This window comes from Pinus tabuliformis, chromosome 1_1 (assembly GCF_031772625.1).
Source record: "Pinus tabuliformis cultivar Carrire ecotype Pingquan chromosome 1_1, CPIR1, whole genome shotgun sequence".
Lineage (NCBI taxonomy): Eukaryota > Viridiplantae > Streptophyta > Pinopsida > Pinales > Pinaceae > Pinus > Pinus tabuliformis.
In genome coordinates, this window is record NC_142297.1 from 900,497,197 (window position 1) to 900,516,427 (window position 19,231).

Below are 19,231 nucleotides of genomic sequence, written 5' to 3' on the forward strand. Positions count from 1 at the left end.
TACCAGCAGCCATAGCAAAGTTGTTCAAGATTTGTTTGAAATATTTGGCTTCCCTAACCATGGGAATACCCTACAGCATAGTGTCATCCACAAATTGTTGATGAGTAGAAGCAACACCATCTAGGGTAAGTTTCAGACCCTAGATTCTTCCTTCAGCATTTTCCATTTTGATCGCTCTGCCTAGCCCTTCCATCATGAGAACAAAGAGGAAGGGGGAGAGTGGATCTCCTTGTCTGAGACCCCTAGAAGGCATAAAGGTTCTAGAGGGAGATCCGTTAAGCAGGATTGAAAAACTAACCATGGATACAAGGGCCATAACCCATCTTATCCAGTTGTGGTTGAAACCATAAGCTCTTAGCACTGCCCTGATGTAAGACCAGCTTAGCTTATCATAAGATTTCGCTAGGTCAAGCTGTATGATCATACCAGCTTGCTTATTGCTCTTAAGAGAGTGTACCACCTCGTGAGCTTGTATGATGTTATTGAGAATCTGTCTTCCTTCCACATAACCAGTTTGCTCCTCTGAGACAAGAGCTGGAAGAAGGGGCTTGAGTCTATTAGCGATCACTTTGGAAATAGTTTTGTACACCACATTACATAAAGCTATGGGTCTGAATCTTTCCAGTGTCATAGATTTTTCCTGCTTTGGAATCATAGCTATGAAAGAGGCATTAAGAGCCTTGAAAACCGTTTTGGATCTTCTTGAGTCTTTCACAACATTAAGGATATCTTGTTTGACTGTTCTCTAGCATGCTTTGAAGAAGTCCACATTGAACCCATCCGGGCCAGGAGCTTTCCCATTTTGCATCTCATTTATAACTTCACTGACCTCCTCTTCAGACAACAGCCTGTTAAGATTGTGGTTGTCTTCCCTAGTTACAAGCTTAGGAATGTACTTTGTGAAATTGTTAATGAACCGAGATTTGTCGACGAGAGGCTCCTCTGTTATGCTAAGGAAGTGTTGAATTAGGACAGATTCCATTTCTTTGTGGGAGACGAGCTCTTTACCTTTAGAATCTTTAAGTTTTGAAATTTTGTTATGTGACCTGTGATGCAAGGTTGATTTATGAAAAAAAATTGTGTTTCTTTCCCCTTCTCTAATCCACAACACCCTCAATTTTTGTCTCCAGAAAATCTCCTCTTACATGCATCTATCTTCCCATTCGTTCTGAAGAGAGTCAGCTTGAGTTTTCCATTCCTCGGTAAAACCATCTGTGATGATGATCTGATTAATCCCTTGGAGTTTCTGCTCAACTTCTCTTTTGGCTTTAAAAATATTACCAAACTCTTTTTTGTTCCAATCTTTAAGCCTGGATTTGATGTGTTTAAGTCTCTGTTGCAGCATGAACATTTTAGTTCCTTGAACGGGCATATCTTCCATCCACCATTTGTCAATATTGTTGGTGAAGTCAGGGTGAGAGAGCCAGACATTTTCAAACCTAAAAGGTTTGTTCCTCAGTGTACCCATAAAAGTGGCTTCAAGTTGGACATGCCAGTGGTCCGAGCCTCCAAAGGGAAGGATTAAAGCTGACATGTCAAGGCCTGTGAGAAGGAGGTCCTCTGAGATTATGAATCTATCTAGTTTAGAGGCAACTTGAGAAGCCCCTCCCCTCTTATTGTTCCAGGTGAAAGTGCCATTTATTGTTTCAGTGTCCACTAGCCCCATGTTATTTATGAAGTTCTGGAAGGCAATGGAGTCTCTGCCTAGTATTCTGGTACCGCCTTTTTTCTTTGTAAGAGATCTGATCATATTGAAATCCCCTGCCAGAATCCAGGGCAGATTAGGATATCTCTCTCTCAGCTCCTCAAGGGAGGTGAGAAGCTTGATTTTGTCTTCTATTTTTTGAGGACCATAGACGTTTGTGATCATGTAGATCTCCTTATCACCCAAAGGTTGAATCACCAATGATAGATAGTTCCTGGACGCTTCAGCATCCAGGATTCCAAGTTTCTAGGGATCCCAAAGCGTAAGAATCCCCCCCGCCGAGTTGTCTGCTTTAACCTCTAGATACTCATACTTGATTAACCATTTGCTATGTATCTCTCTGATCTTGTCCATCGAACACTTTATTTCTGAATAAAAACCATATCTGGTTTTTCTTCTTTTATTCTACTGCTAAGACTTCTTTGTTTCCTTTTACTTCCTAGACCCCTAATGTTCCAGGTTGTAAGCTTCATTAAGAAAGGTTTGTAAAGGAGTAACTAGTAAGATCTCTCATCTTACCTAAGTTAATCATGAGCTTCCCACATTCAATCAGCAGCTCATTCTGTCTTTTTCTTCCTCTTTTCCTACCCGGGTTCTTGGAAGAATGCACCGATGTTTCCTCCATCGTTTTCACCCCTCTATTCTCCTGGCTATCATGGTTTCTTTTGACTCAACCCTATCAAACTCCTTTTTTGGCAGGGAGTCAACCCCTTTGGTGATTCCCTACTCCAGAAACTTTTCTAGATCTAAATTCTCCCTCTCTAGAATCTCCTACAGTTCATGGTCCTCCGTTCCAGCCTCACTTGGGGTCATCTCATGGTCCCTACTGAGCTCCATAATGCTCGGCAGATCATCCTTTTTTTGGTTTTTCTCTGTTATATCCTCCATGCTATCATCCCTTTCCTTCTCAGTGGGATTATTCTTTGATTCCTAGTTTGTCCTGTTGTTTTCGGCTTCTTCTTCAAAGATCTTGAAACTATTGTGGGTCAGTTGCCCGTCCTCATTAATTTTCTTTTGGTAACACTTTCCTCCTTTCCCTTTACCCCCAACCTTAGTAAAACCCTCGGGATCTTTGCCTGTGGTGTTTTTCGTGTTGCTCTCCAGTTTGTTTAATGGGCAGTCTTTGTATAGGTGCCCGTGTTCATGGCACTTATGGAACCTAAATGGGACGTGTTCATAGTCCACTGCCTGCACCCATTCTTCATCATACACTTCTAAAATGATCGCATCTGGAAGTGCCCCAGATAAGTCCATTTCCATACATATCCGAGCAAAGGAAGTGTATTTTCCTCTTAGAGTCGCATCTGATATCTTTATAAAATGCCCTAGCTTGTTTCCGATAGCCTTTAGAGACTCCAGCAGCCAATAATCTAAAGGAAGGGAGTAAAATCTTATCCATACCGGTACCGATGTGAACATTTCTCGTTCTGGGACAAAATTCATCACCCAAGGTCGCATGTAAAGGCTTGTAGCAGCATAAAAATAGGGTCCTCCCTTGAACACTCTGTCGTTATCCTCTAAGCTTGTGAACACCAACGTAAAGAACCCCTTGGACCCAAGGTGAAGGTTTATTTCCCCCTTTGGTTTCCAGTGGTTCCTTATCCATACGTGCAAAGCCTTCTCCGTTGGCCAAATCCCCATAAATTTGCATATAACCGCGTATTCCGCCATGTGAGCTTTGTGCACCTATAGTGTTGGGTCACTTAAAACGACCTGAGGAATAATGGTCGAATTAGGTTTACAGACCCCTGTCGTACTCATAGGAGCAGCTTTCTGACTGCTACCCCTATCCTCTTCTCCCTACTAACTTCCTCATGATTCTCTTCCTGTCCATGAGGTCTGATATTTTCCAGTTTTTCTATGTTAATAGCCTCAGTTGCCACCTCTGTTGGTTTCTTGCAGCGGTGAAATCTAGCTCCCTTGCTCCTGTTCGTAGCTACTTGACTGTAGGAGGGAGTAGAACTCCCTCCTCCGCGTCCCGCCATGGTGACCAGCGAAAAAACCCTAACGCAAACCCTAGTTCAGATTGCAGACGTAAAATCTAAGATAGCAATTCGGTATCAATGTCTATTACATATCTATATGAATAATAATAATATTAATAATAAGTAATAATTAATGGCGCATTCTAACTACTTAATTGTTTTATTTTTTCGTCAAAATCCAATGATACAATTGTTACAAAATCACAAATTTTCATTATTTAAATTGTATTTTAAAATATGTAAATGTATTTGACACTTTACCCCTAGGAGATTGGGATTATATAGTGTAATGTCCTATTTAGAAAATTCTCGAGATTTTTCAACTCAATTTGATGGCATAAATTTCCTTCATTAAACCTAATTAAAATTTCACATTTACACCATAAATATTAGTAGCAAAAGAAGTAATTTTGCAGTAAACCCAAAAATAACATGAGACATAGAATAATGCAACTTTATTTATTGGCAGGGAAAGATTAAAACCAACTCTCCATAAGAAATAGTTGCAGTATTGGCCGCTAGAAAATTTTCTACAATGTTGGATCGGCCCCAAAAATAAAATTGGAATAAAAAATCACACTTGTGAATTCTGGATGAATTCACCAAGGGAAGAGATGGGTACTCGTCCGCTCTCACTAAATCACTCGATGGTTTCCATCTTGGGGCTACTGCTGAATTTGGGAACTCTCGGTTCTCCAAACCTCTCCACGATAAAAATACTCAACTCCAAGATATCCCAAATGATCTCCTTCTCCTCCTTTTAGTGACTCCATAGATATATCTCCAAGCCTCTAGAAGCATCATACTTTATTATTTTATTATTAGTCTAGAAGCTCCTCCAACTTTATCTTAAGTGACTTTTTAATTTAATTTTATTTCACTTAAGTCACTTTTGGCCTTTTTCCTCCAATTAATCATTTTTCCTCTTTTTTAATTAAATGACTAATTAAAGTCATTTTTAAGCTGGGAAAATGGTTAATCGCCCACCATACTCTCTTCGGCAACTAAAAATCACTTCTCAACATCCCATCCTATAGATCTTCTCGTTCTGGTTCCAACGAGCTATTACGCTAAGGTGTTTCATCAAATATTCCTCTCGAAATTCCACCTTGAGCATAATTAGTTAAGTTATACCCAATAATAACCATGTTTTACTAGAATTGTCAGAAAGCCACAGAACCAGAAACAAGTTGTTTGGAATTGTTCATGATGATGAATATGTCAAGCGAATGTCGTCGGATCTCATAAAAACTCCTCAAAACTCCCTCGGGACCCCTGATGACATAATCGTGCTCCTGCGGCCTACCCATCACATACCTTGGAAAACCATCCTATTTGTACTATAGAGGAAAATAAAAATAGGAACATGACATGTAGACTCCACAAATCAAATATGCAATTCCAACAAATTATTGTTGGATTTTGGGAAAAGGTGAACACAAATTTGTCCAAAAAAAAAATGTAAAACATATAGATTACTTTATAACTTCTAAAATAATTTAACCATCCTAAGATCCATTTTAAACCTAAGTTTGTCAAGCACCAATAGGATTTAATCCCTCTCATTACTTACTAAAGACATATTTAAGATGGATATAACCAGTACTTATATGATCCAAAATTAACATACATCTATTATTTTTTAAAACCAGTGTAGATTCATGTTAACCTCATATCTATCGAGCATTAAGAGGAATCAAATCTCTTGAGGTGCAAACATCTTTTAGAATGCAAAATTATATATATATATATATATATATATTTAAGTGTCTATATGGAAATATTTTATTTACGGTCCACAATGAATTTTCTCGTTACTAATATTTTTTAAAATGTTACATATCAATTTCATCCACAGGGCATAGAGAACATGGTTACAGGGTGTTTTGTTAAGGAACTCCACAGTGTAAAGGTCATGGATTCGAAACTTTGTAGGAAAAAATCCAGCCATGCTAAGGGCTTGTGTGTCTTAGGTTGGGTGCAATCTTCGGGTGATTTTGATAGCTTAGATACCCATGGGTCGCAGCTACTCAAAGCATAAATTAGTCATGCCAGTCATGTTAGGACTCACATAAATTAGCTTCAACTTCATATTAATAATTGAATGAATTATACAACTCCTCCTTCTTATTATAAAGCAATTAATTTTTTTTATTTCTAATTAGTTTTTCTCTTTATATATATATTAGACTGATATAAAATATTTTTTTTAAATGAATATTAAAATAATTTATTTATAGTTCACATATAGAGAGACACTTTTTATAATAATGTTAATATTGAAAGAGAGACACTCCTTGATGTGAAGTCACAGGTTCAATTCCCTGCACTGATCAGGATCATATATTGGACATGATGAAGATCTAGTCCTGCCGAGCTTACAAAAAAAAAATATTTTTAAAAAGTAACTTCACATTCACACTTAAAAGTGAAAATATAAGATATTTTTCTAGCTTTTGACTACTTTATTTTTCTCAGTATTAACATTTCTATTAGTAATTTCTAGTTACATAAGTCATTTGTTATTTTTTATCAATGGCTTTCCACATGGGAAACTAGACTACTAAAAAAACATAAGTCGATGAGATCATCAATAGAAACTGTCCAAAAAGATACCAAGATCATACAAAAAATATTGGAACTATCTGTAGAATTTATAGTAGTCAGTAACTGAATTTGTCTATAAGAGCTACCATTATTAAACTAACAACCTTATTAGGTGTTGGATTGATGGGGCCTGACCCAGGTTCAGCGTTATCTGCGCCAACCAACAAAACCCTAATTGCTAGCCCTTCCGGCAACAACCTGTATAACGCAGGTTGTAGTCTCACTCGAAGCAGTATTGAGGGATTCTAGAACTAGGATTCTACATCTAGAGGCATGTGTGATGGTTTCCTGATACCCTTACGTCTTAAATTTGCCTTCATGCAATTCTTATCCTTCCGAACAGACAACTACAGCCAATCTATCTAAATGGCTTCCAAATCTTTGTGAAGGTACTTAATTGTACTTATCATGCATAAATATTACAGATCTACCAGTTTCATGCAGTAAATAAGCATTAATTCACATAAAACATATCATAGAGCGAAGATACATAAACTTTAGCAGAAGTAAATAACAAGGCACAAATGCATCAGAATCGTCTCAAATAATTCTTTATTAAGTATAAAAGTTCAATTACAGACTTCTTATCCCTGCGCACTCAGCTTGCGGACTTACCAAGGTCTTCGCGCACTCAGTTGCAGGAGCCTTCCTCTTTCGCCCAAGTACAGGAAATAGACCTTTCCTTACTTAGCTCCTTGCCCTTACAATGATTCTTTTCCTAAAGTTAACTTCTAAGACTCGTTATGACTCAACTTTATATAGAATTTGTTTTACAATACCATGGTCCGCAGACCATGGGTGGGTCTCAAAACAACTCTATCACCTACCCAACTAAGGGACTAAGGCCCCTTTGATTTCTACTATCTTCGCGCTCCACTTCCACACTTCGTGAATACTTTACATTTGTTACAAAAGAAACTACAAAATTTACACAAAATTGACTCAATTGACCCCACGGACCCCTTCCCAACAAGCCCCCAACACAAATTGGGTGACTCACCCTCGAGTCACTCAAATGGCGCATCGATCTTGTTGTGGAGGTCGCTGAACTCTACCTTCAACACCTATATGTTAGTAGTACCTTGCACCATGGCTTGCTAAACTTCCTCTACCAGCTTTATTGTAGTTGGGCCTTCCAATGCGAGGCGCATCGTCCATTGTGTTGCTGGAGTGTCTTTAACTTCTCTTGGAATGAAAAAATAATCTGGCTTGATTCCTCTTTCCATGGTTGTATTTTGGCATTTAAGACGACATATTTTCTTTTCAGCTCTTTAATTTGTGATTGCAGTTGTTTTCCTTCTTGCAATCAAGCGAGGAACTAGACTGGCGCCAAAGTGCATACAGTTTCTCTGAGTTCATTAAACTTTTGTTGCATCTCCCGGATATATGTGCCAATTTTCTGCAGGTTTGGGTCCTCCTGCAGAGTTTTCCATAGTTCCATTTCATGTTTGAAGATCAATGTGTAGCCTGTGATTGTTGCATCCAAAGTGGCCATGCTCTCCCTGATGGCTGCTCTGCGCTGCTCCCGGACTTCTGGCGGAGTGGTTGGCTACAATTTCAACTCGAGCTCTGAGATCTTCATTTGGAATTCAAATGTTACTCAGTCGACCTCATCCTTCGATTCTCTGACTGTGGTAGCCAACTTCTGAATCTTCATTGTTGCTGCTGCATCTTCTGGAATGTGAAGTTTTGGCAGCGTTTGACATGCCTGTGTAATTGTTGCCTCCAAGCTTTGGCTTCACGTGGCCAGTTCTTCCTTTTCCTTTAACACCTGAGCCTTTTCGGCAAAGATCTACTCATTGTTCATCTTTACCTCGCTGATAACTAGTAGCGCGCGCTACTCCTTGATTCTGAGCTTGTCTGAGACCCCTTGATGAAGTGCATGGAGGGTCTGAATAGGCAGCGTGGCTAAGTTGACACCTAAATCCTTGATATGTCCAAGTTGGGTGTTTGCTTCAGCTACCTCTACGTGCAGTGATCCCGCGGGTAATGGAATAACTCTAAGGTCTAGAGTCCTATCAGTTTCCATCACAGTCATGCTCACTTGCTGCAAGCTCGCTTGAATCTCACTCGCTTGTCCCATGCTCACCTGAAGTCGACCTGTTTGAATCTGCAACTTGCAAATATCCTTATGCACGCTCCCCAGCATCTACAGGTATTGATGTTTGAATTATGTCTACAGCTCTATCGTTGTGTCGCATACCTTGTCTCTGATCTCATCCAGGTCCCCCTCAGTGAGGACCATTGGATCTGCATGTGCATGCTTATCATATTTTTGTTTCTTTTTGGGCCTGGAAGTGGTCTCCCTAATCTGCTTATGCAATTTAAAGGGAGTGCTCTACTCCTCGCCACCACCTCCTTCCTCCTCGAACCCTTCCTTATCCGTAGTATGTTGAGAAGCAGACTCCTCAACCTCCAATGTGGCCTCCTTCACGGCGCGCTCCTTGTCAGCAATTGCCTTAGCGACAGCTTCCTTCTTTTTCTGTGCTGCTTTTTCTTCGGCTGCTGCCTACTCAACCTCTTTCTTTTTCCGGTTGTGAAAGAAGTTCTTCCCAATATTCTCAGTTCATAGACTTAAGGCAAGAAAATTCACAAGCAATTTTCAGAAGGAAAAGTGTTCTACTGCAGGCCAACATGTCATATTTATAGGCGATTTCAAATTCAAATCCGACCATTCCCTCCAATTTATGATCATAAATGCATCTTTGGCGGTAAATTGCCAAAAGATTTGCGCCATAAATGCAGCCTACCCGCTCCTCCTAATAGGATTTTCGCCATCTAATCATCTACAATGCATCCGACGGCTAGTTTTAGACTCATCTATGCTGCACCATCCTCCATGGTGCAGCTTTCTTGGCACAGCTCCTCCTGGCACACTTCTAGCTTCCCTTGCGCAACCCCCTTACTTCGTTTTCCTAGTCTTCAGGCAGTGTACTTTATAGTCTTGTACTTCCTTGCAGCTGCCTAGAGTACTAAGACTGTCCTACCATCATGTAGTCATTGTGTCTGGGTAGGAACCCCTTGATATAACTTCAGTCGACTTCCATTGACTCTTCCCATAAATAATTCCCCATTCATCTTCACGAGCTAAACTACACCACCATCTATAATTTCCTTGACTACATAGGCTCCCAACCAGTGCATTTAAAACTTCCCAGGGAAATTCGTGAACTTGTTATCATAAAGTAAGACTAAATCATTCACCTTGAAGGTGCGCATCTTAATTTGTTGATCATACCTTGTCAAGACATATTCAAACAGGAACTTCGTGGCTGTAGCAGCTCTATTGTCCTTCACTAGTTCTTCTTTTGCCCATCTTGTCAAATACTATGTCGCAGTAATAATGTACTGCGCACCAGTATTTTTCCTAGGTGGTTATATTGGACCCACAAAGTCAATCACCCATTTTTCAAACACCTGTAATGAAATCTGAGGATTTAAAGGCAATTCATCCCTTCGCGATGGCTTTCCCATCCTCTGACATGCATCGCATGCCCTACAATATGCCTTAGAATCCTTATGCACCATTGGCCACCATAATCTTGCGCGGAGAATATTCTGCATGGTTGCCCTGTGTGCATATTGTCCTCCTGCCATTCCTCCATGTGCTTTGGCGAGGATGCTGGATCGTTCAACTTCTGGAACATATTGACGCAAAATTTCATCAGTTCCCATCTTATATAAGTGTCCCACAATCATAGAAAAGTTAGCTGCGTGGACCACCAACTCCTTTTTCTGTTGTGTAGAGTATCCTTCTGAGGTTGTTCCAGTAGTCAAAAACTAGATTATATCAGCAAAATGATCATCCACGATGCGTACAACGAAGAGTTGCGCATCCGGCAACCCTTCCTCCAAATTAGTAGGTTCTTCACCTGTCTCAATTATGGATAAATGATTTGGTCCCGCATTCAACCGCCCAGGCTTTACAATCACCTCAAAGTCATATTCGTAAAACATCAATAACCACCTATAGATATTCCCCCCCAACACAAGCTTGTTGACCAAGTACTTGAGAGCGGAGTGATATTTATACATTTTGAAATGCGTGCCTAATAGGTAATGTCAGAATTTTTGTAGCGCATAGACCATCGTCAATCCTTCGCACTCTGTAGTTGAATAATTCTTCTCAAACTTTGACAGTTTCCTTCTCGCGAAGGTTGTAGGGTGATTTATCTCGCCTTCGCCTGGATCGGTCAATACCGCACCCAACGCAATACAAGAGGCATCTACGTGAACACGAAATTCGTTCTTCCAATGTGGAAACACCAAAATGGGCAAAGTCACCATCTTTTCCTTTAACACATCCAAACTGCGCTGACACTCTTCATCCCAACAGAAATTCGTGTCCTTCTTCAGTAATTTCTCCATTGGCACAGTTATTTGTGCATAAGCCTTGATAAACTTTCTATAGTAACCGGTGTGGCCCAACGTTGCATGCAGATGCTTTACATTCTTTGGAGCTTCTAAATTGACAATCACTGCTATCTTCGCAGGGTCTACCATTAGTCCTTGCTTACATACCACATGGCCTAGCAATATCCCATAAGGCACGCAAAATATACATTTCTTCAAGTTGAGAGCAATTTGGTATCTGCGACAAGTATCCAACATAAGGTGCAGACTTGCAACGTGGCGCTTTACCAATCCAAACATAGTCCAATCATCAAAATACACTTCTAAGAATTTATGGATGAATTCTTTGAATGTTGCAATTACAACCCTTGAAAAGATCGCAAGCGCATTTTTTAGTCTGAATGACATCATTATGTACTAGAAGCATCCCCACTTCGTCACGAAGGTCTTCTTCCTGCGATCCTCCAATGCAATCTTAATCTGATGGTACCCTCAAAATCTATTAGTGAACGAATAAGCTTCCTAACCTCCAACATTCTCCAAAACTTCATCCGTAAACGGGGTTGGAAATGGGTCATGAACGCATGCATCGTTAAGCTTTCTCAAATCTACACATATTCTGATTTCACCCTGTTGCTTCTTCTCTTGAACAACCATAAGGCTCACCCAATCAGATTCTTCTACTGCCTCAATAATTCCAGCATTTTGTCTAGATCTTTGTGCACCTTCTCCTTATACTTCGGATTTAGGCAGTCTCTATTTCACAGGATTCACATCGGGCTTTAAAGTGATCTTCATAACTCCGAGATCCCCTACTATTACCTTCAGGTCCGAGAACATGGTGGGAAACAAGTCTTGGTACTCGTGCAGTAGCTCCCCAACTTTATCAATTGTATCTTCATCCCAATAATGCCTATCTTTGCAAACTTAGGCTGCGCGTTGGACCTAATGTTTACGTGCTTGGTCTTCAAAGGTTCTAATATATCGGGGTTCGCTAATTTAGGACCTTCAACATCGCGTTGTCCTTCGGTCTCCGGAATGTTGATTTTTCGCGGATCTTCTTCTTCTTCTTTTGCAGTCACATTGTAGCAATTCAACGCATTGTACAGCTGGGTTCTCTAGTCTGGTTGAACCCGTTCTATCAGCTCTTCAGGTGTTCTAAAGATAGAGGCCTTAATTTCTTGGAGCACTTCATCAATGCACTCAAACCCATCCTCAAATTTGAAGTTTAATAAGAAAATTTCCCTCAAGATATCCCATTCAGTTGTCCCATGGTGTACCTTTGTTTCTAAGTACCAATTCATAGGAATAATATCTAAGGTGTGACAGAAGACATGCACCCATTCCTGTTGTGGCTCTTCACCCCATGCTTTAGTCCACCATGCCAAGTGTTTGCGCGGATCATCCTTTCCACTGTATTTTTCAGTCATACGGGTATTAGCGTATCCAAACCTTAGCTTCATCATTCGCTTGTATTCCTTCCAGTCAGCGAAGCTATCCTTATGCGTACCCCACCAATGGGCATGTGTAGCGTGCAATGCCAACTCGAGCACCTGGAAACGATGTTCCTCGGGCACCTCACTTTCAAATTCATCCAAAAATAAATTAACATCATTTAAGCCATCATAATTTGGGATATTCCTTACCTCCATAGATACACACCGCAACGATTTTTTCATCATATTACAACGTAGCATAGAGACTTCATGCAACCTATTCTGCCAGTGTTCGAGCTCTTCATCTGATTCTAAGGTATAAGAGTTGTCTCTATCCCACGTGATCCACCCATCTGCAGTGGGATTGATCTAATCTTCATCGCGCGCAGTTATCTTGTATATTTGATCCAAGTCATCGTCCTCCACATATTCGCGGACTGGTTCAGTGTGCCGCGCTCCCTCAACAGGGTCCAGTGGCATAATAACCCTGAGCACCTTCTTTTCAAATGTCATCCTTCACTTCTTCAGATTAATTACTGCATCCATGTCAAAGGCCCAATCAATTCCTAGTAGTGCAGGGTAAGGATTGTTTTCATCCACTATTTCAATTACTTCAAAATCGGCCAAAGCACTTGCTCCTTCAATGTCTACTGTTACCCCATACAGGTGCCCCATAGGAATGATCTTCTGCTGATTGGCCATGCATAGCTGTATAGGAGACCATTGTAGCGTAAGTCTCCCCATCCTTTCCCATGTATGTTTAGGTAGTACATTCACATCAAAACCCAAATCCAAGATGACTTGATCCATTTCATATTCTCCAATCTGTGCGGTTAGCCTCATCTCACGTCCTATTCGCTTCTTATGTTTACCCAGTTTCATCACAGTGTGTTGTTTTGAAGGAATCTTAATTTTTCCCATACAATTGTCGATTATCTCCTGAAGCCCTTCCACTGCCTTCTTATCTCTTAACAACTTCATACAAGTTTTCAGAAAAGTGGCTAATAGTGAGGGATCCACATCTTGTACTTCACTGTTTCCAGTTGATTTCTCTTGACTCCCTAACGTAGAAGCTTCAACAAAATTCTTCTTGGCCTCCATAAAAGTTTCTTTAGCCCAGTTGAGGTCAAACCCGACTTCCTTTTCAGCAGCCTTACACACCCATCCTTTGGTCTCTGGTTACAGTCCTTTATATTCTCCCATGGCCATACCACTACACGTTACAATATTAATATTGTGATCTTCTTTGCAAGGCTCCTACCTCATCATCTAGATGTTCTACCTATGCTGTTGCGTCTTTTTCTCCTGCATCTTCACAATCAACACTCGGCAATATTCTATCACATGATCAAACTGTCTGCAATATTGACAAGATGGATGCGTTGGGTTTTGACAGTTGTGCGCAAAATGTCCAGCTTCACCATAGTTATAAAAAATAACTTGTTTGTGACGTCTGCCAGCCCCTCCTCCTCTTCCTCTTCCATAGCCTTGAAATCCTCCACCCAGTGCACCTGCGCCCTGATCCTGAGGCCGACTTTTTGCTTGCATTCGATATGTAGGAGTCTGGTCCATTATCAATTCATAGCTTCAGCAGTTCCTCTCATCATGTCCAACCGATTTACATAAAGTACAAAACAATTATTGGGGTGTCGAAACAAACTTCTGCAAAAGGTGACAATTATTAGTGGCGTGATTTCCAGTTATCTACCAAATAACGCACCATAATGGTACTCCCGTGTTTGGTCCCACAGTGTTATCGAGTTTTAGAGGCACAAAACCTCTTCCAATCAAGTAATTCTGATAAACAAGGCAGTGATCCTTATCATGTCCCTTTTCTTTTCATTTTACATACCAAACTTCAGCGTGCACCTCTAGCTGAGCTTCCTTCCCTGTCTTCAAGCTCTACAACTCCATGTGCAGGCTTGCCAACTGCAACTGAATCTATTGTACTCCAACGTTCGTATCTTGTACTGGTGAGGCTTCCAACCTCATCGTGATCTCCACAGCCTTTGCTTGTGTTCCTATCTTCTGCTGTGATAATGGTAATCTTAGGTGAGGCAACAACGAAGCAATGTACCAGTCTCTGTGTTGATCATCCGTGATGTTCATATTAGCCTCCCGGATTAGGAATTTTAGCCTCTGATCCAAATCCCATAAGGACTCATTTACATTTTGTTGTATCTCTTCAAACTCTATTACAGAATGCGCCTGAGACTTAGGCTTCTTAAACTCATTGTTAAGCACTTGCTCAGTCTCTGCCAACATCACGCCAGATATATCTTAACAAAATTTAATATACCAGGTCAACACCCTATCCTTCAGCGTTGTAACCAGCTACGCTTTATTTATATTATCATCAGTAATCTGTTGCGTTGTCCACACAACATTTGCAAAAAACCATAATTGTTCGGGGTCTTCGCTTCTTACCCCTTTAAAGATTGGCATCTTCATTATGTTCGCCATGTTGAACGGTTGATGTGGAGGTGGAGGTGGAGGTGAAGGTGTAGGTGTATGCGGCGGGGGTGGAGGTGGATGTGGAGTGGATGGGTGAGGTATCCTCGGGATACCCTGACTTACTATCTGCAACACGCTTCACGGTGTACTCAGAATAGTTCCTTCATCGTCGCTGGAAGAGGATCCTAGCAGCGGACTGTATTCAAAGCCTGATTCTTCGTTCCTTCTAAATGGTTTTCCACTTCGCGTAGTCCCAATGATCCAAGATATTTTACTTATAGATGTATCAGAATTACATGAAACAGAGCTTATAAACCATGGAACTTAAAAGCACATAAAACAATGCGGAAATAACAAGATGAGCAAGAAACCATGACACAAAGATTTGATTACTGAGTTCGTCCAATTTGGACCACGTCTCTGGGCCCTGCTCAATAGTGGGTAGGCCTTCTTTCATTAAGTGGCATAAAAAGAGATAAAAGTACAAGAAACATTCAATTACAATCTGTATACCTCCAATCTGGAAGATGGACGAAGAATGGAGAGCCTAACTTCAGAAACAAACAGTAACACTGAAATCCTGGCGAAAAATCGTGCAAAAACATCTATCCGAACACCCAATTTGGACAATCGGCTTTTTGCGCCCTCTCGGAACCTCCGTGCTGCTCAAGGTGAGGTTTCAGCCCCTGCTGCTACGTCAGGTTACTATTGCGGACAATGTTCTAAACTATCAGCCAATCTCCTCCTCTTTCATGTGCAAACCGTCCAATATATATACTTGGTGGCTAACCCCTCAATTCCCGAGCAGTTCCCAACAGATGACAAGTATTAGATGGTGGGTTTGTTTCAGGCAAAGATTCTCGGGCCCCTGAATAGTACGTGGTAACAACCCTATCAAACATAGAAAAACAATCCATAAATTGTTTTCGCATTAAACCTCAAACAACGAAATAATCCATCGGCGCAGTTAGCCTCATCGAAATCACAATCGGCGTTTTCCATCAGCGTACAGACCTAAGCCCTTACACATGTGCCCTGCGGTAACACCGGACCCAACAGGCTTATTAAACACAATTCATAATATATCGGGTCCGAAGCCTCATCACAAATCGCAATCGGTGGGAACCGGGGTTGGTACTCCATACGACTGCTCCCCTTTTGCGAACTGCAATTGCGATATATCGCATCACCCCCTGACTCTGTCAGGGTCAATTCTGTAATGTCATTCCCTCTGCGATTGCGATATGCGATTATCGCATTGCAACTTTTCTTGCTTGGGGATGATTTGAAACCACTGATTTGCCTCTGATTTGCGATTGTAATATCGCAATCACAACCTATTAGTGCCGGGGGCCGATTCCTCAACCTGCTAACCTCTGCCTTTTGAAATCAGAGATATGCGGGACCAATGGCATCCTGCCACTTGGAGCTTTCCCCTTCGCTGAGAGTTTTTCCACGTCACTTCCTCCTGCCACTTGGAGCTTTCCCCTTCGCTGAGAGTTTTTCCACGTCACTTCCTCCTGCCACCTGTCCAAGTCAAACTTGATCTTTGACTTGCCCTAACCTCTTCATATGAACTCAGATTTGAGTGTTGTTCACGCCGTTGGAATCAAGATGTTGATCACTTCGATCTGATGCTATGTTTATAGAGTGTCTACCACTTTGAATTTTGAGTCTTCTTACCATGCCACTAGTACTTTTTAGAAATCCACTTGGATCACCCAGACATCAAGGTAATGGCATAACCCATTTCTCACACAACAACATCTTAATCCAAGTTTTCAAAGATTATAAATACTTACCTCGCGGTCCCTTGAATAGCCTGCACTCTGCTTCGCTATAGCTGAAGGTTGTATCAATCGCGAGCTCAGCGACGAATCCTCCTACGATACAATCAATCCAGTGATCAATAACCCGAGCGATGTTATTTTTTGAAGCTTCTAGGCATTTCACCAGCTCTGGAGTCCACACAATAGGGACGTCAAGCCTCCATGTACCCTGACTGTCTGCTAATTTAAACAGCCACTCATGCAATTCGCAAGGGAAGAAACAGAAAAAGGCTTCGGTTTCGTCTATGTATGGGTATCTATTCAACCAATCTTCGTTGGATAACCGCGGGTTTCTATTCTCCAGATATGCAAATGCGTGCAACTTCCAATCGAGCCACTTTTCGATTTCTTTCTTAGTAGGGAACCACTTATTCGACATCACACATTCCTCAGATAGATCTCGGTCCCAACAATGGAACCATTTGTTGGCTTGATGGGGCCTAACCCAAGTTTAGCGTTATCTATGCCAACCAACAAAACCCTAATTGTTGGCCCTTTCGGCAACAACCTGTATAGCACAGGTTACAGTCTCACCCGAAGCAATATTGGGGGATGCTAGAACCAAATTTGCATCCATAGGCCTATGTGATGGTTTCATGATACCCTTACCCCTTATATCTACCTTTGCGCAGTTCTAATCCTTCCGAACAGAAAACTGCTGCCAATCTATCTAAACAGCATCCAGATCTTCACGAAGGTACTTAATTGTACTTATCATGCAAAAATATTACAAATATACCAGTTTCACACAGTAAATAAGCATTAATTCACATAAAACATATCACAGAGCGAAGATACATAAACTTTAGTAGAAGTAAATAACAAGGCACAAATGCATCAGAATCATCTCAAAACAATCTTTATTAAGTATAAACGTTCAATTATAGACTTCTTATCCCTGCGCACTCAGCTGCAGTGGTCGCGCACTCAGCCTACGGACTTACCAAGGTCTCTGTGCAATCAGCTGCAGGAGCCTTCCCCTTTCACCTAAGTACAAGAAACAAACCTTTCCTGCCTTAGAACCTTACCCTTACAATGGTTCTTTTCCAAAATTTAACTTCTAAGACTCGCTACGACTCAATTTTATATAGCATTTGATTTACAATACCATGGTCTGCGGACCATGGGCGGGTCTCAAAACAACTATATCACCTACCCAACTAAGGGACTAAAGCCCCTTTGACTTTTACTAACTTTGCGCTTTGCTTCCACATTTCGCGGAGACTTTACATTCGTTACAAAAAGAAACTACTAAATTTACTCAAAATTTACTCAATTGACCCCAGGGATCCCTTCCCAACATTAGGCATACAATTCCAAACAAAAAATGACCTAGTGAACCAAAGCATAAAAAGTATAAGAGGGAGGAGAGGTAGCCACCTTAATGGGTTTTATAGCATTAGGACCAAGGTAGCTTGATGTTGTACCAGGGTCAATGACCTCCTCAATATGCACCAGTCGAGTGTTCATTTCCTTAAATTGCAGCAACATATTGTAACATACACCCCCTTTTTTTTACAATGATAGTACTGGTCAACAATGAAATAACTCAAAAAATAACAATATTTAGGAAAAACAACAAATAGATATAACTCAATATCATTTTAAGAGTTGGGATTACAATGCATGATTAAAATGAACAATGCCCAAATAACCAAAATGATTTAAAAAACAATTCAAGCATACCCATTAAATATGGAAACACATAAGTCTGATTTTAAATTGAAATCTACAAAAGCATTGTAGCAATGTTACTTTAGCAGCAGTATTGTAGCAAGCTCTAAAATCCTTTATGCTTCCACAAATATCCTCAAATATGCTCTTGACTAACGATATCAAACCAAAATTGAAACCCAGTTGTGATCTTTGTGTGAAATCATGAAGATATTCTCTAGATTATCTCAATAACATGGAGAATGTCACCTATGAGATTTTTCATCCTCACAAACCAAGAAAGTAATCTCCTCAAGAAAATGGAAATATTAAATATCAAAACCAACATATGAAATGAACTCTAATAATTTGCTTTTATAACTCTCCCAAGAAGAATGACCCTCTTCATCAAGCCTTGTAGGACTAAATAAAATCAATTTTAGTTTCCCAATTAAAGGCCTCATTCTTTTTTTTATTAAAACATATTTCACTTTATAACTAGCCCTTCTAGGCCCTTCATTAAAAATATTAAAATAATGATAAAGTTAAATATTTGATTTGACTTTATTAATTAAGAACTTATCATTATTTTATTTAAAACCACTGAAGTATATAAAATGGTGAAATAGTTATCAAAATTGAACCCGTCGATAATACTAAAAATAGTAACCCTATCAACTGACCTAGTTGGTGTTGCTAAACTAACTTACTAAAAATAGTAAGTATTGGAAAACTATCTCGAAATCATTCCTGGAGAAAAGGGGCATCCTGCTCATAATCTTGATGAGATCTCAACTAACCACCAAACTCTGCCAAATTGTTATATTAATTTCCTCCAAGGTTCCCTAAGCCTAACCCAATAGCCTACAGGAAACAATTAATAGGATAGAAGTCCACCAACTCTGCATACATTACAATCTGCCCTTCCCAAAATTCCCTGTCCTCAACCAATCTTAGCTCTTAATGTTGTAATATCTATTCATTCTCCCATGTGGCATCCTATACTAGCAAGTTCTTCCATTTGACCAGAAATCCTTTGGTGGCCCTCTTACAAAGAGTGCTCTCTCTAGTCTCAATGATGGCCTCTAGAATCAATATCAACTTCCCCTCCTCATCCAGAGTGGAAACTCAGATGGGGGAACCATGTTATGACCAAGTGCCTTCTTGAGCATGGACACATGAAAAACATTATGAATCCTACTACTAGCC